General features: G+C 36.1%; 1 protein-coding gene and 1 long non-coding RNA gene across 2 annotated transcripts in view; both read right to left on the bottom strand.

The window, feature by feature from the left end:
- The window catches only part of LOC141349276 (B-cell receptor CD22-like), a gene marked incomplete at its 5' end in the record, with an annotated part of 41,388 nt that overhangs the window by 4,436 nt on the left and 10,415 nt on the right, over positions 1–26,537 (bottom strand). The window lies entirely within an intron of this gene.
- Positions 14,047–19,786, bottom strand: LOC141353227 (uncharacterized). Its single transcript, XR_012360238.1, has 3 exons — positions 18,348–19,786; positions 14,254–14,368; positions 14,047–14,065 (listed from the first exon to the last, which is right to left on the bottom strand). It is a non-coding gene; the product is annotated as an uncharacterized lncRNA (long non-coding RNA).

Below are 26,537 nucleotides of genomic sequence, written 5' to 3'. Positions count from 1 at the left end.
GCTGACATTTCTAAAAGAGGAATTTCTATGAGACTGAGATGTTTAACATGTTTAGCACTTTTGTATGTTTGTGAATGTGGGTAGACTACCATTATTCAACAAAGACAAGGTAAAAATGGTTTTTCATCCTCTGTCCCCTTTAAAATACACCAGTGCCCTTTGTTTTGCCTCAAAATGCACACGTAATGTTTTTAGTAAGGCATGCTTGTTAAAACTAGTTATATTTCCTAATTAAACTAAGACCTAGTCCTGGAGTAAGATAATCCTTGTACGGGAAACCGCCCCGAAGTGTATAAAGTGAGTCTATAAGTGTGAAAAGTGAAGGGTGATCTGCACTTACCAGCAGTCATGAGCAGAAACATCACAGATATTCTGAAACACATCTCCATATCAAACCTCTACAATCATAAAACATACAGATCAACATATTCACATCATGACATTATCACAAACATTCATTTCTTCATAATTTTTATTAAAGAGAGATTATAGTTTCAGTATAATTCACTGCTCATTCACAGGCTGATGTGTATTCAAGATGTTTTCATCTTAAAGCTTCAACAACTACAGTAATAATCACAAAAACATTTATTGAGTTTATGAAGTTAAATTCTTTTCTTATTTTATAAATGTTCACTTTGTCTCTTCTCAGATTTATTTACTCTTAAAACAATGTAAAAATCATCTTACCGTGCTGTAATGAGCGTCTATGTCAATGCATGGATATGAAATAAACAAGATGGACAGACGTTGTTAACTGGACTGTTGGTGGTTTTCACACTTTAATATGAAACTAAAAATACTGTGAATATTTTGTCTTCCTCTTCCTGAAAATATGTGCCCTGCATCAAACATACATGTGGGAAACTCAAGAAACAAAGATAACAAATCTTTTAATGTCTTCATATTTTAAATCACATAAGAATAAACATCAGCATCAGTAGAGTTCACAGGTCAAAGCTTTATATTGAGAATATGTCATACTGAGAAGATCAGAGCTGCAGGAGCTGTCAGCAAAGGATCTGTGTATAGACGCTAACATCAGTGACCGGTTGCATAAACATAGCCGTGACGTTAAGACTGTGTCTTAAGAATGATTCTGACTAACTAGCAATTAGTTAGGGCTAATCAGTCTTATTATTTGGATTTAAATGAGACCAATCTACCTTTCTATGTAACATACTTAAAACAGTTATGATCAGTCTTTAAGAAAAAAAAGTTTTATGCAACCGGCCACAGTTCCTCATTTAGACTCTGTCTTAAGATTTTAAGGCTCAGAGGTCTTTAGAGGTCAAACAGTCTACAAGAAAGCAACATCAGAATATACAGAAGCATAATATGAATATGTTTACACTTCAGCTGTGATGCACTTTTAAAAGTTGTCTGAATGTCTAAAGCATTGATCTTTTATTGATGTTGTAGTGCTCATCTCACACTGCATGTACAGAGAAGTCTGCTGTTCAGTTTCCTCTTATTATTTTCAAGTTTAACCTCTAACATTCATTCATCTTAACTGCTCTGTTTCACATGGACACGAATTTGTTTAGATGATCTATAATACAGATGCACCTGATGGTAAATTTCTTCATAACACTTCTGCTCATTCAGTCTGACATCAAACTCAAGGTGAAAAAGTGAAACAATTAGTAATTTTTTTTTGTAATTCTTTACATTTTTATAGCGCTTTTCTGCAGCACTCAAAGCGCTTTACATATGAAAGGGGGTTTTCTACTCAACAACCACCAATGTGCAGCACCCACCTGAATGATGCGACGGCAGCCATATTGCGCCAGAACGCCCACCACACACCAGCTTATTATTGGAGAGGAGATAGAGTGATATAGCCAATTAGTATGAGGGATGATTAGTAGGCCAACGGGCAAGTTTGGAAACACCAGAAACATGTTAACATACAGGACTGATGGTGTCACGCTAACCACTGAAGTTTCATTTTTAGGTGAACTGTTTCTTTAAGAATTGACAATCATCAGTCCTCTATAGTGGATAGAAGAGATTATAACATCCATCTATACTCAACACAGAGACACCATCAACACTCTTAAAATTGTTGAAGAATTTACTTTTCCAGAATCATCAGAACAACACACAGTTAGAAAGATAAAACATGTTTATTAACATTTATTAACACTGCTTTAACATGTAGAATTAAATTTTTACAAATAAGATATATGAATAATCATTGATCATGTGACTCAAACTGACCAATCAGAAGATCACATTTAACCTCTACTGTACTGAAGGTGTGACAGACTCTCAATATACTGAACAATCATCTCAGTCAATCATCTTTAATGACTATCAGCATCTGTGTGAACTTCAGAGAGCGAGAAGTCTCTTCTGGGATACAGATGAGGATTATAACACAGAAATGTGGTCATTATGATGATAGAAAATATATTTTAATGTACTCAAAGGTTTAACTCACTCAAAAAAATGAACTTTCGCCTTTGTCAGTTTTACTTAATCTTTTTATATTGTGATTAGTTAAAAAAATTAATTTAACAACGTGAACTTAATTTAATTGAGTTTATTCAACAAAAAAGGTGTGTCTTGTCAGCTTTACTTAAAAATGATTTGTTAAGCCAACATAACATTGTTGTGTAAAATTAACAGATTAATAAAACCAATACACTGAAAAAAATTATTATGGCCCCAATTAAATGAAGCATAATTCAATTTAGCTAGTTTTAATTATTTTATTTAAGTTTTTGATTTTAATTAGTATATATTAATAGGTTTTAAGCGAATTATATGTGCTTTAAATCCAAGTCATTATAATTTATTAAATTCAGTTTAAAAAAATAGTTTGGTTCTTTGCGCATGCGCACAAATGCACATTTTCCCTGGTGCTAAAAGGAGTTTCCAGTCAGGTTCACGGTGACGGTGGGAAAGGAAGACGGGATATTTCAGCCCCGGAGTTTTGCTCAGTCGGTCTATTTGCACAGTAAGTAATATTTCATGTAATACAGCACCATTTTTTTACCGTGAATATTTTTATAAACTTAAAATACGCCGTTTATAAGATAGCTCCTCCAGGCAGAGTGCTGGAGGCAATCCCAGGCGTGACGATATAAGTTAACCAAATACCACACGACTCGAAAAAAAAAGCGAAATTGCTTTTATACAACAGTTCGACGGCACATGTTTGAAAAACGAAAACTAGAAAACAACAACAGAGTTATTTTAAAAGCCACTTTGTTTGGGAACTACTTTCTTCCGCCACGGATTTCACTCGGCTGTTTTGAATCTCATAACAAGCCGTTTCTTAATATTAGCGTTTCTTTGTCACAAGATGTAGTTTTAAGATTAGTTCAGTCGAGAATATGTATGTATAATATTCAAATATGCAGTCGATAAGTTAAGAGAGCGCCTGTTTGAACGTTTGCTTAAGGAAGCTTCGGTACGTGCACAGTAAAATCCCCAGTGTTAAATTAACACTGCTCGGTGTTTATATAATCCACACCAAGATTGGTGTTAAAAAAACACTAAATCAGTGTTAAAGTCAATAAGATAATGAAGTGATTGAGTCATCAATAGTGAACACCTGCTGGTCATTCCGTGTCAAATCAACTCAATTTTGGAATTGTTCCTGTCTTAAAATTCCCATTTTGTTGACTCTTTCTCTGGAGAAAGTAATACCAAAATGAGGAAGAAAGCCAAATTATTAAATGCAATAGATGAAATCACCATAGTTAAATGAACACTATCATCATCTCTGTTTGAAAAGTAAAATTACAACTTGCTTCCAGAGTTACATGGATGATAGGTTGAACTTCTAAAGAACTGCTGTAAATCTGGTTAATAAAGTAAGTCACCATTGCTCCGATTAGTGTTTTCTTTAGTTGGGTACTTGGGTCTTGAAGTTTAGTGTTAGTTTTCTTCTGCTGATTGTGGCAGTGTGTTTATAAAACACATCTGTTAAAGCAGAGAAAGATGAGAGAAATGAAGTCTGTAACTCGTACTATATTAATTAGTATGAAAGTATAAGTCTTGGGATTCAATGATATCATAACAAAGTAATTAACTGAATATAAGTGTTTAATTTATGTTCTGCCAACCCTGTGAAGCTCCCATGAAATCCAACAGTGCTGTAAAAGTCCACATACCCTGAAGAGTTAAATATTGTTTACCCAAATCTAATCCGTGGTGTAAGTCAGACACACTGAGACATCAACAATCAGCCTATAAAACACAATCATGGTGACAATCAACAACAAAGCTTCATGCCGCAATGCATGCTGGGTACCAGGATTGTAGAAAACTCATTCATAAATCCCATCATGCATTGCAACATGACAAAAATTTAGCAACTTTCTTACCATTAACTGTCACCATTGTTGAGATTTGTATCAGAAATCATGAAGTCTCTCTTAAGCAAAAAACAACAACAACAATAAAAAAACACTAAAGCGTTACAGCAGTCTCATTCAATACAATGTCATTTGCATAGAGCTTTTCTATATGCCTGTTTCTTTATAAATAATTTGTGATCAAATGTTTCAATGATTTGTAGAGTAGAATATAATAAAAATAAACTGAGAAGGTCTGGAAGGTTTTCCCCTTACATGAAGCAATGAACAAGTGGTTTTACTAAAACATTGTTGCTATTGCTAAAAGAGGAGAGTTAGATCAGAGAAGATCAAGGGACAAATGCCTAACTAAAGGAAACACTAATCACAATCATGGTGACTTCAAATGAACTAACACACACAAACTTAAGATTTAATGTGAGACATTTTGTGATAAATGTCTATTTGACTTGTGAGACATCGCGTCAGAAAGAAGATTTGTCTACTAAATCACGCGTGTGGATGCTGGAATAGTTGAGCACTTGTATTTTGTTCTGACAGCTGTTTAGAAATTAAACTTATCCAATTAGAAAATAACTCAGCAAGTTATCTTTTTATTTTCAAACAGAGATGCTGATAGAGAGGCAAACGTGAAAGCTTTTGGAGGCATACACCCAACAGTATTCATTTATTGCATTTAATAATTTGTCTTTCTTTATTATTTTAGTATTTTCTCCAGAAAACGAGTCATCAAAATAAAAAATTTAGAGACAGGAAAATTTCCAAAATGTAATTGATTTAAATGACCAGCAGGTGTTCACCATAAATGTCTTAATCATCATTTCATTATCTCATTAACTTTAACACTGATTCAGAGTTATATTTTTAACACCAGTCTTTTTTAACACCGATCTTGGTGTGGATTATATAAACACCAAATACCCACATAACAATGTTGTTCCGGCCCAGCTCCGGCCCACACAACCAGTTTTCCTCGGCCCACATACAACGAAGAATGACGGCCCTACAATGGCCCAGTTCTGGATTACAGACAATAGCCCATAACTGGCCCAGACCTGGGCCAGAACAGGCCCTACAAACAAGGCTATGATGGCCCTTGCATGGGCAGCCCTCACTTAGCCCCCAGGAAGCCCTCATGCAGCAAAATCCCCAGAGTTAAATAAACACTGCTGGATGTATATATTGTCCCAATCTTAAAAAGTAACACTAAAGCAGAATTAAAAGCTTTGTTATCCTCTCTCTCACCATATCGGTCTGAAACCTACATCTTACTTGTAGAGTCATTTTCTTAACTTAGGTTTAGATTTTGTTTCATTTAAAGTCATCCTTATCAGTGTTTGTTTTAGTTGAACTTGACTCTTGACTCTTACCTTATTTAGTTTTCTGACAGCTTTAACTTTGTGTTTTTAAGACATGTTGTCTTCAGCAGGGACAAGACAATAGAGCAATTCTTTGATGGTAGTTAGCACTGTTAATAAAGTCTAAACATCATCAACTAGAAAATGTATTATTAATTTAATGTTTGCACACTTATCAGAAGCATCTTTCTCTGACAATAATGTGATATTACAGTATGAGATCCAGCTTTCTCATAGCAGTTTGTTATTCTGGAGAATTCTGAAACACTGACAAAAAAGTGATGGGAGAAATGAAGCTTTTTGAAGCTTCGAATCAATTGAACCAATTGCTTCGAAAATTGATTCAGTTTTTCGAAGCAGTTCGAAACAACACACACGCTGGATGACCCCTGCTGGTCAAAATAGTGTAAAAGCAGATATGCCCAAACATTTTACATTTTTTTAACAAAATAATAGCAAGATCTGTATTAAAATATGTTTAAAAAATTATTTAACTTAATTAAGACAAAGTTAAAAGTCTATCATGTGTTTTTAGTTTTATTTAGGGCAAACAAATCATTAAAACTAACTACCCTTTTAATTATGCACATTTTTGTCATTAAATCTGTCTATAAACAAAAAGTAGACAAAATGGCTGTGTTATTAGTCAGAAGGATAAATGTTTTATGAACTTTTATAATAAAACTGACCCGAGTTCACCTAAACATATTAGACACTGGTCATGTGATCAACCCCCCCAGTGGTGAACCATCGGATATTCGGAACATTTCGAAACAGTTATAACGTAATGAAGCCTAGTTTGCTAAAAATCACGTGACTTGGGCCAGTTTGAAACAAACTCCGAACCACTGATTCGAAACAAAAGATTTGTAAATGTTTCAAAGCCTCATGAAGCAGTGCTTCAAAAACGACCATCACTAATAAATAACATGTCTTAAAAACACAAAGTCAAAGCAGTCAAAAAACTAAATAAGGGAAGAGTCAAGAGTCAAGTTCAACTAAAACAAACACTGATCACAATAAGGGTGACTTTAAATGGAACAAAATCTTAACCTAAAGTAAGAAAATGACTCTACAAGTAAGATGTAAAATGCAATTTTAGATTTCAGACAGAGATGGTGAGAGAGAGGATAACAGAGCTTTTAATTCTGCTTCAGTGTTACTTTTTAACACACTGTAAGATTGGGACAATATATACATCCAGCAGTGTTCATTTAACTCTGGGGATTTTGCTGCATAAGGACTTCCTGGGGGCTAAGTGAGGGCTGCCCATGCAAGTGCCATCGTAGGCTTGTTTGTAGTGCCTGTTCTGGCCCAGGTCTGGGCCAGTTATGGGCTATGGTCTGTAATCCAGAACTGGGCCATTGTAGGGCCGCCATTCTTCGTTGTATGTGGGCCGAAGAAAACTGGTTGTGTGGGCCGGAGCTGGGCCGGAACAACATTGCTATGTGGGTAGTGTTGATTTAACACTGATAGAGTTAATTTAACACTGGGGATTTTCCTGTGTGAGAACCAGAGAGCGGACGTCAGTGTTCACTCGCCCCGCTGACCACCGCCCTCTCTGGGCTACATCTCTGACGGAATTCCATGGCTCTGATGTTGGCCTTGTCTGTTATTAACTCGCTTAATATTAGACTTTGTGCTTGCCAGTACTATATAAAAGTTTTTTTAAAAGTGTCAGAGAGATGTTTTTGCATGCTGCTTATAAATATATCAGTGGCGATATCTCATAACGTGTTTTAATAAATTCACGTCACGATAAATTCGTTATCAATTGTCCAAATTTAAAAGCTGCAGTGCTTACCTGCAGTTCCACTATGTTTTCGCTTTCTCGGAGTTGCTTACACACACACACACACACACACACACACACAGATATATATATCTGTATACACACACAAAGTGCCCTTCATAAAAATTGGGATATGTTATTATATATGTAGAAATGTATTTCAGTGTATTTTAGGGCCAAATATAATGGGACAGTTCGCTTAAAAGTTGTTTTATGGACGTGAATTGTGTACATGATGTGTGTTTACAGCCACAGCGTCCAAATGCCAAACTTCAACTTTAGATCACAACATGCTTCATATATGAGGAAATTATTTAACAAATACAAAATGCATGTCCATTACAGCTCAACTGTCCCATTACGTTTGGCCCATTTAAACGACTGTAATTCCTAAATCCTAAAGACAAATTGGAATTTGTGAATACCCTCTAAATACAGCTCAAAGTGTGCACTCTGTCCCAATATTAATGGAGGGCACTGTATAATTAATGGGCAACAGGGGTGTCATAGTTTTTGTAATTACCCTTGCCTGTAGACTTGTCAAAGTGTTATGAATCAGAACAATCTCTAATAACAGCTTATTTTGATTTAAATGTAGGACAGTCAACAAGATGACTTATTGAAAGACCTGGAAAACATCACCATGGACATAATCATGGTGTGCATTTTGTGTAATCAAAAAGAAAGAAGGTGTTCTTGGCGACTATGACGATATTGGAATCGTTGTTGGAGTGATGATTCTTAAGCAGCTCAAATCTGTGGCACAAGCCTGCATTGATGCTGGGTACAATCTATGTGCTTAATTTGGCGTACCCCAAAGAACTAATACTACTTTTTTGAAATTTTTTAGAAATTCATTATGCAGATGGATTCTAAGGGGCTGTCCACACGGAGACGCGTATCACTGCATACGTATAAATTTGTTATCGTATTGGCGTTACATCCACACGGATCCGGCGTTTTGGGAGACTGAATCCGCTATTTTTTGAAACCGGGTCCTAAAGTGAATAAATCTGAAACCGACACCCTTGCGGTTTCGTCTGTACAGCCAATCCATATATTTTGTGAAGCAAAAACGTCATCACATCACGTGTCGGAAGCGTCACACGTAACAGCAGCAACAATAACGGTGGACTACGTGATTGTGTTCGTGCTACAGAAGCTACTAAAGCCTACTAGCTTTATTACAGCAAAATCTATTGCTTCTATGCAATTGTGGTGACCAACAATCGATAATGGACAACACCATACGTTGGTTATGCGCATGCTCAAAGTCTTCTTCTCCGTGTATAGTGTATATCTGTGGCAGAATTACAGCGCCCCATACTGGTCTGGCATATATACTACACCACTTTCAGTCGGTTTCAGTGGTTTCGTGTGTACGGATTATTTTTTTTAGAGCAAGGAAAAAAAATGATCGGATAGGGGATGCACCGGCTTCGTGTGGATATAGCCTAAAGCTCTCCCCAAAAATTCAAGGACTGAAAAACGTTTTAAAGGTGCAGTATGTAAATTTTAGCGGCATCTAGTGGTGAGGTTGCGAGTTGCAACCAGCGGCTTAGTCCACGGCTCACTTCTTGCTTTTGAAACACATAGAGAAGGACAAACATGTCATCGTTGGAGACAACTTAGCAAAAAAATGGCAGCACAAAATGGCGACTTCCATGTAAGGGGACCCTCGGTGTATGTAGATGAAAAGGTCTTGTTCTAAGGCAATAAACACATAACGGTTCATTATGAAAGGTCTTTATACACCCCTGATAATATAGTTTTGTATATTATTTTGCATTTCTGTCAAAAGATCCTTCTAAATTTCACACTGCACCTTTAATACTGAAATTTTGTAGGAGACATGTTTGTGCATGCTCAGCATGAAATGTTAGTCCAGATGTCACAGTCTACTAGGGGTGGCACGGTTCATGAAAAAAATCCGAACCGTTCGGTTCGCTTGTCTCGGTTCGGAGCGCGTGTGTGTCGTACGGTTCAACGGTTCATGGCATGCGCAATGTATGTAGCCTCGTGCCCTGTATGTGACCTCAGATAGCGCGAATAGCGCGAAAGAAGAGGTGACTGGTGTGGAGAGTGAGTGCTGCCAGTCATGTTACGTGTAGAAATGGCAAGAGGGAGAGAAAAAGAAGTCTGCCCGCAGTTGGAGGATGCGCCAGCGTCGTATAAGTTTGGTGTGTGGAAACATTTTTTATTTCATGTTACCTATGATGACAGCGGAAATAAAACAATAGATACGCCACACGCGACAGCCTTCTCTCCGACCATTTATCTAATCTGAGGTAATAAACACTGTTTTACGTCTTTTCGTATTCAGCGCTATTTTTAGCCTTTCGTTGATAAAACGAAAGCGGCTGATTTCCACGTAGTTTCATTTTGCTAGCGTGTGAAAGTTGTGCGATCTTATTTCATAAATTGCCCCTTAAAGTAATCAAGACAGAAATGGTCAAAAGTGGACAAAAGAGACGGATTTAAATATTACAGGTGTAAACGTTATGTTTCTCTCTCGTTCACATATTCTCTCTGCAGTATTTAAGCAGCCTCTCAGTGAGAAATCTTAAAGCTACACTGAAGTTGGCATTTTGATAAATGGGAGTTATCTTTGTGTGCTAAAAATGCACACAAAGTTCATGGCAATACACATTCTCTTTTTTGCCAAATAAATAAAAAGCATGTTGAAATCATCAATGTCTTCTCTCTTGGCTTGCTGTATCAAAATCTCACCTGGCTTTCCTCAGGGATGGTCCCAATAATGTGCTTAAAGTCAAATTCAGTTTGTGCATGATTACATGATATAACTTTTTTTAATACTGTATCCTAAATTATGGATAATTAATACATTAATAAGATAATACATTTCTGGAGTGTTAAAAAAATAACAACAAGAACCGTACTGAACCGAGAACCGTGACCATAGAACCGTGATACGAACCGAACCGAGGGTTTTGTGAACCGTGCCACCCCTACAGTCTACTCTGTTTTTGATTTAAGACCTTGGAATCCGTAGTTTTAAAGGGGACATATTATGAGATTTTTTTAAAGATGAAAACTAAGTCTAAAATAGGTCTGAGCAAAAGTGTGCCGTTTTGGGTGTGTCATTTAAAATGCAAATGAGCGGATGAAGTGCAACCACTGATCACAATGATGGTGGTTTGTTGCAATTGAAACTCAATTGTGCTGTGAAATATTTTATCTCTCTCTTTCTCTCCCTACTAAATGGTTGTGCTGTGGTTGGATAGTGCAGATAAAGGGGGCGGTATTACCTTATTCTGACATCACAATAAGGGCCAAATTACAATGACCTATTTTTCACATGCTTGCAGAAAATGGTTTACCAAAACTAAGTTATTGGGTTGATCTTTTTAACATTTTCTAGGTTGATAGAAGCACTGGGGACACAATTATAGCACTTAAACATGGAAAAAGTCTGATTTTCATAATATGTCCCCTTTAAACATTTTAATAATGCTTTTAATGATTCATAACTGTTGTCTGTAAAAATGTAACACTTTTTTAAAAATAATTATTGTGCAATGTGTGAAGTCGGCACTACTGTTTTTGACTTTTGTGCTGTTTTATTGATTCACAAACATTGTGGCCTCTTTCCATCTGTGTTTTTTTTTATTTTATATTTTGTGAATGTGCAGTGAGCACTTGTTTTAAACACTTGTACACACAAAGAAATTGTTATTGTACATTTGCTGACATTAAAAAATAACATTAAACTTACCACTTGGTGTATTTTCAAAGCCATTTAAGGGTCATTTTTATATATTGTTTTTAAGGTTAGTGATTGCAAACAATTTCCTTAAAAATGTTGAAAGTTAGTCAATGAAATGTGTTTATTTAAATGTAGCTAAAATAAATTGATTGCAACCACTTACCTTAAAAAAAATTATTAAATTCAATTAATAATTTTTCATCAGTCATAAATAAATAATATACGAGAATGTAGCACAATTAAATATGGCAGAAATTACTAAGCTTTTTATACTAGGGTTACTAAATAAAATTGATTAAGTTCAACACATTTTTTTTGTTTAAATGTAGCTTAAATAAATTGATTGCAACCGCTTACCTTAAAAAAAAATTATTACAGTTTTTTGCGATTGCTATGACAGATTTTTCAATACTTTTAACAAGTTTTCAAAACTCTTAACACAGTTAGCACTACATCCACCTATGTAAGCTATACTATTAACACATTTCTTGTTGCTTCAACACAAAATGCATACAATTAACACAAATTTAAAATGATTTAACTTCTTTTACAGACAAGCTCAAACAAGACCAAAACAGTAGATTTTGAATGTCAAATTTACAAATGCTTTAACACAGCATGTCAAAACAGATAACATCATGTGCTAAACCTGACTTATAGTCAAAGTAAACAGCTGTTCAAATGATGAATTGAAACATAAATATATCTCCTGTATTTTATTCCATTGGGATTGAAAAACAACTTATTGTACCAATGCAAATATATAAATCACAGCTGATTCCCACCTAGGAAACACACTCAGGTTCTTTCAATTGCATGACTATATGGTATACAATAGTGTAAAGGACGGCCTCTTTAGGTCGATCTTGTGTGGAAAAGGAACAATATGAGCAACACAAAAAATAAGATATATGGCTGCACTGAAGTCAACTGAAGACCACCAGGTCAAGGGGAAGATTTTCCTCCAGTCCCACCTGGATGCAATAGATGGTGCATTCCCAGACATCACACCTGAACACTGTCAGAGACATGGCAAAAGGTTCTTCACAAGATGCCTTGCCAGAGAAAAATCAGGTGTAATGTGAATGAGAACATGTGGCCAAATAGAAACGCAATAAATTAGATGATGAGCTTTTCTTTTTTGCTTTATTCTTCAGTGGCTTTTTCTGTTTGTATTTGTTTATTTTTACTTTTTTACTGTAAATGGAAGTAATATTGAATATCTGGCAGTAATGTCGTAAATAGCCTACTGTAAGTTCTTTACTGCAGCAATTACTGTATGTCTACTTTTTTTGTTAGGGTTAGGGTTAGGTAACGTACTCTAAGATGGGTGATTCATTTTTGTCTTGAATTGCTGCAGCAAAACAATCATAATACATGCATATACTAAACCCAACTAAACAAAACTATAAAAAAGTTTTCCAAAAAAACTATAATCTATAGTCTATAATCTACTACAGTCTATAAGGACAGACTTACACATAAACTTATGCAGTTTTTGTTTGTCCACCTTATGTTTGTGTTTTTCATGACATTGTGTTATGATTGACTAAATGTTTCTGTTGGAAGAGAGCATGTGTTGGTGATCTGGTATAATAGTTGATTCTGAAACATGTTTACAGTGTTTTTGTAAACAATGTGAGAGTTTAGTTTACAATGTGTGATTTTGAGGATAAAATTAACTGTTTTGCCAGTTGTGTGTTTTAGGTGTGTTGGTGCGTTAAGAGTTTAGAAAATTTGTTAAAAGTATTGAAAAAAGTGTCATAGCAATCGTAAAAAACTGTAAATTGAATGAATCATTTTTTTCAGTGTACAGACTGGCATCTCATTGGCTAATGATGTTGCAGTGTATTATGGGTAATTGTTGTTGTTCTGGCACCCTCTTGCAGAAGTGTAGCACCATTAGATGGGTACCTGTGGCCAACTATGATTGAATTAACTTGTTCTGATATATTATTAGAACAAAAACAAACAAATTAATGGTTTGAAATGTAACATTTCATTTCAAATATATTTGTTATGTACTTGATAAGTTATAATTAAGAGGCTTATATGATTAGTAGTAATAAGCAGCTGCACTATGATTGATTGATTGATTGATTCAGTGTAGATAAAAGGGGTGGAGTTTATAAAATGGCATTATTCAAAATTTTGTCATCATTAATTAATTTTTTTATGTACAATCAACTCAACTGTTGTTTGTTAAGTTTACGTAATCTTCTTTTGTTAAATGAACTTAATAATTGTTCGTTGAGTTTACTTAACAAATTATGTGGAACCTGTTGACAAAATATTTTTAAGTAAATCCAACATTTCATTTTTTTGAGTGTATGTGTAAATCTTAACGTAACAGCTTTATACATTTCAGTTTATTAGTAATTATAAACAACACATCACAAGATTACATCAGTGTACAGTGTCGTCTGTCAGAGTCAGAGAGAGTTTAATGTCTGTTTACTGTAAGTGTGTCATATTCAGAAGATCTGGACTGAAGCTCAAGAGTCGTGTAGACGCCATCAGCAGCCCTGCACTGATCAGACTGTAAAAGAAAGATGAACAATAGATCTTGTGTTCATTTGAAACAAGTGAATTTGATGTTGAAATGTTTGAGAGATTTACTCTGATTGTGTTGTAAATGTCATCAGATGTTCTGGACTCAGGATTTAGAGCTGTGTATGTATCATCACTCAAGTTAGCCGTCTATAGAGAAAGATTTTCATCATTATTCACAAACAATATTTGATTTTTAGTTGAATTTAACATCAGCACTGAAGGATTCATAGATGAAGCAGAATTTAATTCTACTGCAGGTGTAGATGGAGGTTTGTGTTTGCTCACCTGCTTCTGCTTGAGCTCCCTAAAAAAAAAAAAAAAACATTTTAATGTTTAAATAACTTGAGTTCTAACACCGAGCTATTAATAAATCTGACAAAAAGGCCAAACATCATTTTGAATCATTACTGAATATTTTTGTTGTGAATTGATCACATTAGAAACAGAGCATGTGATAAACTAAATCCATGAAAAAAAAACACTTGAACTGACATAATAAACAAAATGATGTAGTAGAGGATGAAGAAGATGATAGTGATGATGATGATGAAGATCAAAGCCCTGTATCCTGCCACAACTAGTGAATTAAGAGTAGAAGCCTGAACCCCTGAAACAACATAATTATGAATTAACACACAGAATACATAAATAGTAAACTGATTATCTGTTATTGTTACGGTGAGTGATACAGCTGCAGATCTCTGAGATCCACTGATGGTGGTCATTGACCTTTTCTCAGCAGGATTTTTAACGGTTTTGTCTTGTCAGTCCTGTCATGTCTTTTATTTTGAAGTAAAAAAATTTCATGTTTGCAGAGGTGTAAAATACATGTGCCATGAGTAAAAGTCCTCTCCAGTATTTTTTCCTACACAGTAAAATCCCCAGTGTTAAATTAACACTGCTCGGTGTCTATACAATCCACACCAAGATCGGCGCTAAAAAAACACTAAATCAGTGTTAAAGTCAATAAGACAATGAAGTGATTGAGTCATCAATAGTGAACACCTGCTGGTCATTCCGTGTCAAATCAACTCAATTTTGGAATTGTTCCTGTCTCAAAACTTCTATCCCGTTGACTCTTTTTCTGGAGAAAGTAATACTAAAATGAGGAAGAAAGCCAAATTATTAAATGCAATAGATGAAATCCCCATAGTTAAATGAACAATATCATCATCTCTGTTTGAAAACTAAAATTACAACTTGCTTGCAGAGTTACATGGATGATAGGTTTAACTTCTAAAGAACTGCTGAAAATCTGGTTAATAAAGTAAGTCACCATTGCTCCGATTAGGTTTTCCTTTAGTTGGGTACCTGGGTCTTGAGGTTTGGTGTAAGTTTTCTTTTGCTAATTGGTGCAGTGTGTTTATAAAACACATCTGTTAAAGCAGAGGAAGATGAGAGTAATGAAGTCTATAACTCATACTATATTAATTAGTATGAAAGTATAAGTCTTGGGATTCAATGATATCATAAAAAGTAATCACTAAATATAAGTGTTTAATTTATGTTCTGCCAACCCTGTGAGGCTCCCATGAAATCCAACAGTGCTGTAAAAGTCCACATACCCTGAAGAGTTAAATAATGTTTACCCAAATCTAATCTGTGGTGTAAAGGGCGATTTATAGTCGTGCGTAGGTCCTACGGCGTAGCTACGGCGTAGGCTATCCGTAGCCTGTGCGTAGCTCTGCGTAGCCTGACGCGCACCTCACAAAATTTCTAACAGCGCGTCGGCTCTACGCGGACCGTAAGCGCTGTGATTGGTCCACCAGAACCCCTCCCGTCAGGTAAAAAAACTGCGTCATAGGTATTTCCGTTTGAGACGGTGAAAACAAAGATGAGCCAAGTTGAGGAGTGATTTAACTCAAACTGAAACATAAGTCGCTGTTTATTTACTTCCATCATTGCTGGTCTTCTCAAATCATACACAACAAGTTGCTATTTCTTCTTCGTTTGTGGGTTTACTTGCTTAGCTTCTTCTTCTGTGGCGACTTCTGCTGCTACTGTGGTTACACGCGTGATTACTGCCAACCAGCGGTTTCGCGTGTGTTTGCACGTCGACGCACAAGTATAAACGAAAACCGACGCGGAACCTACGCCGTCGCTGCTACGCCGTAGGACCTACGCACGACTATAAATCGCCCTTAAGTCAGACACACTGAGACATCAACAATCAGCCTATAAAACACAATCATGGTGACAATCAACAACAAAGCTTCATGCCGCCATGCATGCTGGGTACCAGGATTGTGGAAAAATTATTCATGAATCCCATCATGCATTGCGACATGACACATTTTTTTTCCATTAACTGTCACCATTGTTGAGATTTGTATCAGAAATCATGAAGTCTCTCTTCAGCAAAAAACAACAACAACAACAACAACAAAACACTAAAGCATTACAGCAGTCTCATTCAATACAATGTCATTTGCATAGAGCTTTTTTATATGCCTGTTTCTTTATAATTAATTTGTGATCAAATGTTTCAATGATTTGTAGAGTAGAATATAATAAAAATAAACTGAGAAGGTCTGGAAGGTTTTCCCTCTACATGAAGCAATGAACAAGTGGTTTTACTAAAACATTGTTGCTATTGCTAAAAGAGGAGAGTTAGATCAGAGAAGATCAAGGGACAAATGCCTAACTAAAGGAAACACTAATCACAGTAATGGTGACTTCGAATGAACTCATAACAAACACAAACTTAAGATTTAATGTGATACATTTTGTGATAAATGTCTATTTGACTTGTGAGACATCGCGTCAGAAAGAAGATTTGTCTACTAAATCACGCGTGTGGATGCTGGAATAGTTGAGCACTTGTATTTTGTTCTGACAGCTGTTTAGAAGTTAAACTTATCCAACTAGAAAATAACTCAGCAAGTTGTCTTTTTATTTTCAAACAGAGATGCTGATAGAGAGGCAAACGTGAAAGCTTTTGGAGGCATACACCCAACAGTATTCATTTATTGCATTTAATAATTTGTCTTTCTTTATTATTTTAGTATTTTCTCCAGAAAACGAGTCATCAAAATAAAAATTTAGAGACAGGAAAATGTCCAAAATGTAATTGATTTAAATGACCAGCAGGTGTTCACCATTAATGTCTTCATCATCACTTCATTATCTCATTAACTTTAACACTGATTCAGAGTTATATTTTTTACACCAGTTTTTTTTTGACACCGATCTTGGTGTGGATTATATAAACACCAAATAGTGTTGATTTACCACTGATAGAGTTAATTAAACACTGGGGATTTTCCTGTGTATCACCTGGATTTGCTAATTAGCACAGTTTTTCGTTTTTCAGCAGGAGCTGACCTCCTGACACGTTGGTGTTTTAAGCCCTCAACAAAGGCAGCGCTGCCTGGAAGGCACTCCCGTGCCCCAAGCGTTTCAGCCAATCACAGCACTGGTGCTAGATATCGCCTTCCTCCAGCTTCTGGCAGTTCGAGCTCACCGTTGGTCAGGTGAGTAGCGCAGATATGTTAAGATAGGAATGTGACTATTTTAAAATTCAGCCCTAAATGTTTTGAGTGTTTAAGTGATGTGTTTTCATGTTTTCACATGTCTGTGGCATGACTTTCTTATTTTGTGCCAGTTTCATGTATTGATTACTCAATATTTTTTCTTATATTACAATTGTTGCTTGGGATTAGAACAACTTTCTGTTATATAAAATTACATCCCCACCCTAGGATGAGCACAGCTTCATTTCGGCCACAACTGTATATTTTGCTGCTGGCTCTGATCTATCTGTGTCTGATGGTCAAAAATTTGATTTGTTTTAGGTATATCTATCCAACAGTCTCTGGTCTCATAAATTTATCATTTGTTTCTTTTATTCATATTTAGTCACTTATTTGTTATTACTGTTTTGGCGGAGATAAAAGTTAAATTCCATAACTTATATATTTAAATACACAATAGATTTTCTTTGTAATCTTAACAATGTACTAGAGCACTGTCTTTTTTACTTAACTTTGTTCTTGTCAATTGCATAATGCTTATCAATTTCAGTGGTGTTGTCTCTTGTTTTAATAGTCACGTCATGCGAAAATAACCCAGCAAGTGTCCCAATGTGTCCTTACAAGTGCCAAAACCCCTGTACATGATATACTACTTGGGTTAATTCGAAACTGGGTTTTTGCACCCTTTTAAGGGCATTCCAGGAAGGGGACGCACGTAAAAACACACTCCAGATAAATAAAAAAATTGTTATTCGACAATGTATTTTAATCAGCCATGCTATGAGACACAATCTCGCAACTCTCTCAATAGTTTACACACCAAGAGCTCTGAACTTCGAAGGGAATAGGGCATAGGGATGATCACTTCACCCTCTGATTCTTGATTTAGGGACTGATTGAGAGACACAGCAAGTGTTTAAAAGCAGTGTTTGTGCAATTTATGTGTGAGCGTGTGACCATCCACTCTGGTGGCAGCATTTTCCATTCGCCGTTTTACAATAATAAAATGTAACATTTCTCTAGATAACATTTCTCTTCATTTACCTAGCAAACATTCTTAAAATATACACAACAGTCTATAAGTGTGAGAAGTGAAGTGTGATCTGCACTTACCAGCAGTCATGAGCAGAAACATCAGAGATATTCTGAAACACATCTCCATATCAAACCTCTACAATCATAAAACATACAGTTACACTCATGAGATCAACATATACACATCATGACATCATCACAAACATTCATTTCTTCATCATTTGATTTAACGAAAGAAGATTATAGTTTCAGCATAATTCACTGCTCATTTGCAGGCTGATGTGTATTAAAGATGTTTTTCATCTTAGAGCTTCAACAAATACAGTAATAATCACAAAAATATTTATTGAGTTTATGAAGTTAAAATCTTTTCTTTCATTTATAAATGTTCACTTTATCTCTTCTTAGATTGATTTACTCTTAAAACAATGTCAAAATCATCTTACCGTGCTGTAGTGAATGTCTATGTTAATGCACAAATAAGAAATGACAATATGAAAAGACATTTATCTGATGGACTGTTGGTGGTTTTCACACTTGAATATGAAGTATAAAAAACTGAATATTTTTGTCGTCCTCTTCCTGAAAATTTGTGCCTTGCATCAAAACCAAAACCAAATAAACTCAAGAAACAAAAATAATGAATCTTTAATGTCTCCAGATTTACAGTAAAATCACATAACAACAAACAACAAATCATTATCATCAGTCACAGGTCAAAGCTTTATATAAGAATATGTCACAAAATATTGAGAAGATCAGAGCTGCAGGAGCATGACATTGGCATATAATGTGTGAATATATGTTAGTGTCACTTCCTCATTGAGGCTCATACTCTGTGTTAAGGGTTAAAGCTGAACCTTGAAGCTTAAAACAGTCTGTTAGCAAGAAAACCACATCAAAAAATACAAAAGCACAAAATGTCCATACTTTAAGTTAGAGCTGTATCATCTTGAGCAACAGACTACATCAGGGCTGCTGATAAGTAATGGTACAAAACAGGGACGTCACTAGGATTGGAAGACAGGGGGGGCTCAGCCCACAGAGTATTTGTAACTTGTGTTTGCAAAATTTTTGCACTCACATCTGAGCTACAATTATGTCAACAACCAGTCAAGAAACCAAGATGTTAACAAGTAAAACATGACAGACATATCCTCCTCTTCCATTTCTACTCTGTTAAATAAAAAAATTACTGTAATATTAGCTTTTAGACACATCAAAGCTGCATGGGGGAATTTAGGCCAGACTTTGCTCCTGATTACACTGCAAAATCCCGGGAGTTAAATTAACACTGCTCAGTGTTTATATAGGTCCACTCTCCAGAGTGTTAAAAAAGTAACACCGGAGAGAGTTAAAAGCTGCAATCTGTGCCTTTCTCCTCTCTATCACCATCTCTGTTTGAAACCTAAAATTGCATTTTACATCTTACTTGTAGAGTTATTTTCTTATCTTAGGATGAGATGTTGGCTGTTTCATTTAAAGTCACCATTATTGTGATCAGTGGTTGTTTTAGTTGGCCTTGACTCTTGACTGTTAGCTTTTTTCTAACAGCTATATCTTAGTGTGTTTAAAGCACATTAGTTACAGCAAAGAAAAAAACAATTGTATAAATGAATATAGATGGATATATATAATGTCAAACAAAAACATTTAAATGAAAAGATTTATTAATATAGATTTCCTCACTCATCAAAAGCATCTTCTTCTGTTAATAATGAAATGATACAGTTTAAAGGTCCAGAAATCTCATAGCAGTTTGTTATTCTGAAGGATTTTGATAGTGTGCACAAAAACATTAATCGCTGCACAATGTAGATACACAGACATCAAGAATCAGAGTATGAATCTCAACAATGGTGACAAAGAATATGGTAAAAAAGTTCATTATTTATTCATGCCCTAGTGCATTCTGGGAGTCCTGGATGAGATTTGTAATTTGTTTATACCCAGCATGCATTGCAGCATGAAGCTTTTCGTTTTATTTTCACCATTGTTGTAATGTATAGTCTGATTCTTGATGTTTGTGTGTTTATATTATGCAGCAGTTAATGTGTAAGTGACAGTGTTTCAAAATTCTTCAGAATGAAATACTGCTATGGGATGACTGGATCTCATACTACAGTATCATATTATTGACAGAAATAAATACTTCTAGTAAGAAATCACTGCAGAAATCATTTTTAAAGAGAGTGTTATTTGAAAGTATATCATATCAACCATGATAATCATAGAATAGCATTAGTGTCTCCTCTTTGGCCACACCAAACATGTTTCAAACACATGTAATTATAGCAGCCAAAAAAGCTGAAAAGCTAAGACTAAGACTCAAGAGTCCAATTAAAACAACCACTGATCACAATAATGGTGACTTTAAATGAAACAGCCAACATCTAATCCTAAGATAAGAAAATATCTTTAAAAGTAAGATGTAAAATGCAATTTTAGGTTTCAAACCGAGATGGTGATAGAGAGGATAAAGTCACAGATTTTAACTCTCTCCGGTGTTAGTTTTTTAACACTCTGGAGAGTGGACCTATATAAACACTGAGCAGTGTTAATTTAACTCCTGCGATTTTGCAGTGTAGTTATTCTATAAGCAATGACTTAAATGATATCTGTATGCTTTTGTAAATGTATGATAAAGTAATAGCATACTATATCTAATTTCTATATAAGATAAGTTGTCCACACACAGAATGCTATGGTGGATAGGTTCAATCCTATCCATAATAATTTCATGACTTTAGAAATGCAAATTGGTCACATGAAACATCCAAAATGTCCATAAACAGAGGTCAGACAGCTAAAAAGTTGGTAAGTTAAACAAATGAGAAAAAGCAGTACAAGAAATAGAAAAAAATTGGCATCACTGCATACTTTACCAGGTAAGCTATTGATACGGATCCTTTTTAAAGTGGCTACTGTATAAATACAATAACCTGATGGCGGAAGGAATAAAAGATTTGGAGTAATGATTACTGTATAATATGTACTGTATGACTGCTTTCATTTTTGTTTCACATGTGTATCTGTGGAGAGTGTGGGCATTTACTCTTCTTTAGCCTACTTTTAGGTAACATCTACGTATTTAATATTTAATTTATCACATTATATGATTAAAATAGTCTCAGGCCTAGTTAGAATATAGCTAGCATATTAAATATAATGAAAAAAAATGTAGTGTATGCTATGCATAGTGCCTAGACCTGCCAACAAATGCTTATTGTTATAAGAAATTCAAGAAAAGAAAAGAATAACAATCCTTAGACCTAAAGACCATTACTGACCTCAATCACACCGGGTCCGGCTCCCTCAGAATCAACTGGCCTGCCAATCTCCTGCAGCTGCTTCTCTTTCTCTCTCCTAAAATATTTTCTAATATCCATCTCATCTGCTCAATGAATTAAAGGATACAACAGTATTGCATTAACAGGGACCCTATGATGACATTTAGTTTTCAGTGACAACAACATTCTATGGGGATTGATACTGTTGAATATGCCTCTTTTAGAGATATTTTATTTTAGAGATATTTTATTTTAAAGATTATTAGGCCTATATTGTTGGCAAAGAATAAAGAGTTGTGATTAGATTGCTAAGTTAACAATTTCTTGTATTTTGCTTGTGCAAGACTAAAGTTTTTTATGACATATCAAACCAAAATATTCCCATTCCTTTACCTCAAGAAAACGTAGCTAAATGTAAGCAGCCAGCAGGTAATTAAAAACAACTTACAATTTCACTCCTCCGTATCACGACACTTACCAATCTTTATTTCACCATTAGCGTGCATACTAGCGTGTGTATCAGTATCAGTTTGTGTGTGTGTGTGTATTGTGTAATAACAAGCTTCTTCTTCTTCTGGTGTTTAATGGCGGTTGGCAAACCAACTAAAGGTGCATTTTCCGCCACCTACTGGATTGGAGTATGGAGCACAATTTGTAATAACAAGTCACAATAGCACATACGGGCAACCGGAAGCGATCGCCGTTTTCCGGTTTGGTCACTTGACGTTCGACATCTAGCGTGTTCTGTCTGACTTGTCAGATGTTTTTTTTGTAGCTGGATATATAACATTTGTTGAGTCTAAATATGAATGAGGATACGGTTTTTGATAAATCAAATTTTATTGTTGTTCTTATAATCATTTAGGGGGGCTTAGGAACATTTTGGGGTAGCTTCAGCCCCCCTAAAATAGGCCTAACGACGTCCCTGGTACAAAACGAACAACCCTGCTGACCTCTGTCGCTTTCAGTCACTCACCACTCCACCCACTTCAGTTCGCTGCGAAAACACTTGAAAATCAGGTATCTTAATAACTTGTAGATAAAATGATTATAACATCCATCTCAACGCAGAGACACCATCAACACTTGAGTCCTGTTACTGAACTCTCACATTAGAATGATTGAAGAATTTACTTTTACAGAATCATCAGAACAATACACAGTTACAAAGATAAAAAGTGTTTATTAACATTTATAAACATTTATTAACATCACTGAATTAAATGCACAATGGTTAATTCTGTAATAAAAATATTTAATGACAAACTGTTGTAGAAAAACAAAATTATAAAACATACTTAGGTAATGCTAACTTTATTTACAAATTCAAAAAAATCATTTTTACAGTGTGGGTCATATTCAGAAGATCTAGACTGAAGCTCAAGAGTCGTGTAAACATCATCAGCAGCGCTGCACTGATCAGACTGTAAAAGAAACATGAACAATAGACCTTGTGTTCATTTGGATCAAGTGAATTTAAGTGTTGAAATGTTTGAGAGATTTACTGTGATTGTGTTGTAAATGTCATCAGATGTTCTGGACTCAGGATTCAGAGCTGTGTATGTATCATCACTCAAGTCAGCCATCTATAAAGAAAGATTTTCATCATTATTCACAAACAATATTCAATGAATACACTACAAAATAAAATATTTTTTTAATGTGTTGTGTTAACGTAAAGTTAATAGCACAATTCCGTGGTGATCATGATCTAATTAAATGATTTAGTCACATACATTTGTTTCATGTCCAAATGAAATCCACTCTTGCAGCAGTTTTAGAAACTATGGACAAAAGTTAACCAATTAACTACTGGGAGGCACAAATGTCAAGAATCAGAGTATGAAACTCAACAATGGTGACAATTAAAAGAAGAACTTCCCAGTATGCACTGCGGCATGGAAAAATAATTTTCTTTGCAGTTTCTTTTTATTATTTGCGCTCAAATACATTTGTACGTTCAAATGGAATTTCTCAAGTAATTTTAATTATTAAATATGTTTCTGGGATGTTTAAATGTGGTTATAGGAATGTTGCATTCTACCATTTTCAAAAGTTATGACAAAGTCATGTTTAAATGTTCACACAATGTTTAAAAATGACTATTTTTAATATTTACGTTTTGCTTTTTATGTGAATAATAGAGAAATATTGTATTTTCTTACCACCTGTCACGGATTTGCCAGGTCCTTCCACACACACCCCTCATCATCACAGATCACAATCACCAGAGTACTAATCAGCTGCACCTGTCACCTCTCATCAAGCCTTCCCTTTATATACCACTCACAAACACACAGTCATCGTCCGGTCTCGTCACAAGAACATTACTGTCAATGTGATTACCAGACTCTCTAACTTCTATATCTTTACAGAACTTCTCCTGAACATCATCATCGTCATCATCATCATCATCTTATGGATTATCTCTTCCCCAGTGTGTCTGTGTGTCTGTGATTCCCCTCTGAAGACCAACAACTTTCATCTCTACATCTGCATATTCTATTATTCAATAAACTCTGTTACATTTTATATATATCTGTCTCCGTAGTCTTCTGTCAGTGACAGAAGACCGGACCACAACCAACTAACACCATGTCTCAACAGGATACTTTCCAGAACCTGGTGGATACATTACGCAACGAACTACTACAGACACAACAGACCACTGTTACTCCTCAGGCTACCGCTAACACAGTTCCCATGGCCCATCCAAGCCCATATTCTGGTGAAGCGAGTGAGTGCAAAGGATTTTTGTTACAATGTGAGCTTATCTTTGAGATGCAACCTAACCGTTTCCCTACAGATAGCAGTAAGATCGCTTTCATCATGTCTCTACTTACCGGAAAAGCGTTACACTGGGCAGTCTCAATCCGAGAACAAAATGGCTCCGTTCTCCAATCCTATCGAGCCTTTAGTGAACACTTTCGGGAAGTCTTTGGATTTCCAGTAGGTGACAACTCCATTTGTGATGAACTGTACAATATAAAACAAGGTAACGATTCGGCAGCAGAGTTTTCATTGCGTTTTCGCACACTAGCGGCAGCTAGTGGTTGGGATGAACGAGCCCTCATCACTACTTTTCGTAATGGATTAAAAGCTAATCTTCGACTACAACTGGCTGCGTTTGATGACAATATTGGTCTTGAACGATTTATTCAAAGAGCGATCAGAACTGAAAATCGCATGCTTGCCTGTAATCCATCTCAAATTGCACTCCACCGCTCACCAGAACCGTCCCCTCCAGGACCAGAACCCATGCAGTTGGATTCCACCCGCATCCCACTGTCAGAGAGACAACGTCGGATTAAAGAGGGGTTATGCTTATACTGTGCCAGTAAAGGACATCTCATCGCTGATTGTCCCATCCGTCCACCCCGGGCGTTGGTGAGTACTGTCCAACCTGAAAAGCATATTTATACACCTCTTACCACAAAGGTGAAATTATCCTACCGTAATGTCTCCATTATAGTATCTGCACTCCTCGATTCAGGGTCGGCCGGGAACTTCATCTCTTCCCAGTTATGTAGACAGTACCACATCAAGAAGGAATCCATCGAGCAAAAGTTAAAGGTGCAGTCAATCACCGGAAAACCCCTCAACCGCTCCGATATCCGTCAACGATCAGGAGAAATCACTCTGACAGTGGGAATCTTACATCAGGAGAGGATAAAATTTCTGGTCCTGGAGAATTCCACCGCGGATGTGATTCTTGGACGCCCATGGTTAATGGAACATCATCCGGAGCTCTCTTGGGACACAGGAGAAATTAAACGCTGGAGCAGTCAATGTTTTCCAAGATGTTTCCCAAATCTTCCAAAACCTCTTCCTCCAAGTAAAAAACTTCAGGTATGCAGCACCTCCATTGAAAGTCCTAACGAAAATGTTTCTGTATCCATCCCTTCAGAATACAAGGAATTTGAAGATGTCTTTTGTCCCAAGAGAGCTTCCAAACTACCACCTCACCGGCCATGGGACTGTGCGATTGACCTCCTCCCGGGTGAACCAGTACCAAAAGGTAAAATTTATTCATTATCCATACCAGAACAGGAAGCCATGGAAAAATACATTACAGAGGCCCTAGAACAAGGGTACATACAACCGTCCAATTCCCCTGCTGCTTCTCCATTTTTCTTTGTCACCAAGAAGGACGGCGGTCTCCGACCCTGTATTGATTACCGTGGCCTGAACAACATCACTCGGAAGTTTCGCTACCCTCTTCCTCTCGTCCCTACGGCACTGGAACAGCTCAGAGGCGCAACCATTTTCACCAAACTCGATCTCAGAAGTGCCTACAATCTGATCAGAATCCGAGCCGGTGATGAATGGAAGACCGCTTTTGTGACCCCTACTGGTCACTGGGAATATTTAGTGATGCCATATGGCCTAGTAAACGCTCCTTCAGTATTTCAAGACTTCATGCATACCATTTTCAGAGATATTCTTCATCGGTTCGTGATTGTCTATATTGATGATATTCTTATCTATTCCAGTGACCTCAAAACTCATGTACAACATGTCAAGGAGGTACTACAGAGACTTCGACAACACTCACTCTTCATCAAAGCAGAAAAATGCGAATTCCATCAACCACAGATACGATTCCTGGGATATGATGTCTCATCTAACGGAGTGAGTATGGACGAAGGAAAGGTAGCAGCCATTAAAAACTGGCCTCAACCCAAGACGGTAAAAGAATTGCAAAGATTTCTGGGCTTTGCAAACTTTTACCGGAGATTTATAAAGAACTTCAGCCAGATTGTGACTCCTCTGACATCTGCCTTAAAAGGTAAACCAAAATTTCTGTCTTGGAATGAAGATACTGCTAACGCTTTCCAATTTCTGAAGAAAACCTTTTGTGAAGCACCCGTTCTAGTACACCCAAATCCTAACAAACCTTTCATTGTAGAGGTAGATGCATCCTCAACAGGAGTCGGAGCCGTCTTGTCTCAGCAGCAGGGGAAAACATCTGACGTTC

The sequence above is a fragment of the Misgurnus anguillicaudatus genome, chromosome 3, assembly GCF_027580225.2.
Source record: "Misgurnus anguillicaudatus chromosome 3, ASM2758022v2, whole genome shotgun sequence".
Lineage (NCBI taxonomy): Eukaryota > Metazoa > Chordata > Actinopteri > Cypriniformes > Cobitidae > Misgurnus > Misgurnus anguillicaudatus.
This window is presented reverse-complemented; position numbering and strand designations above follow the sequence as displayed.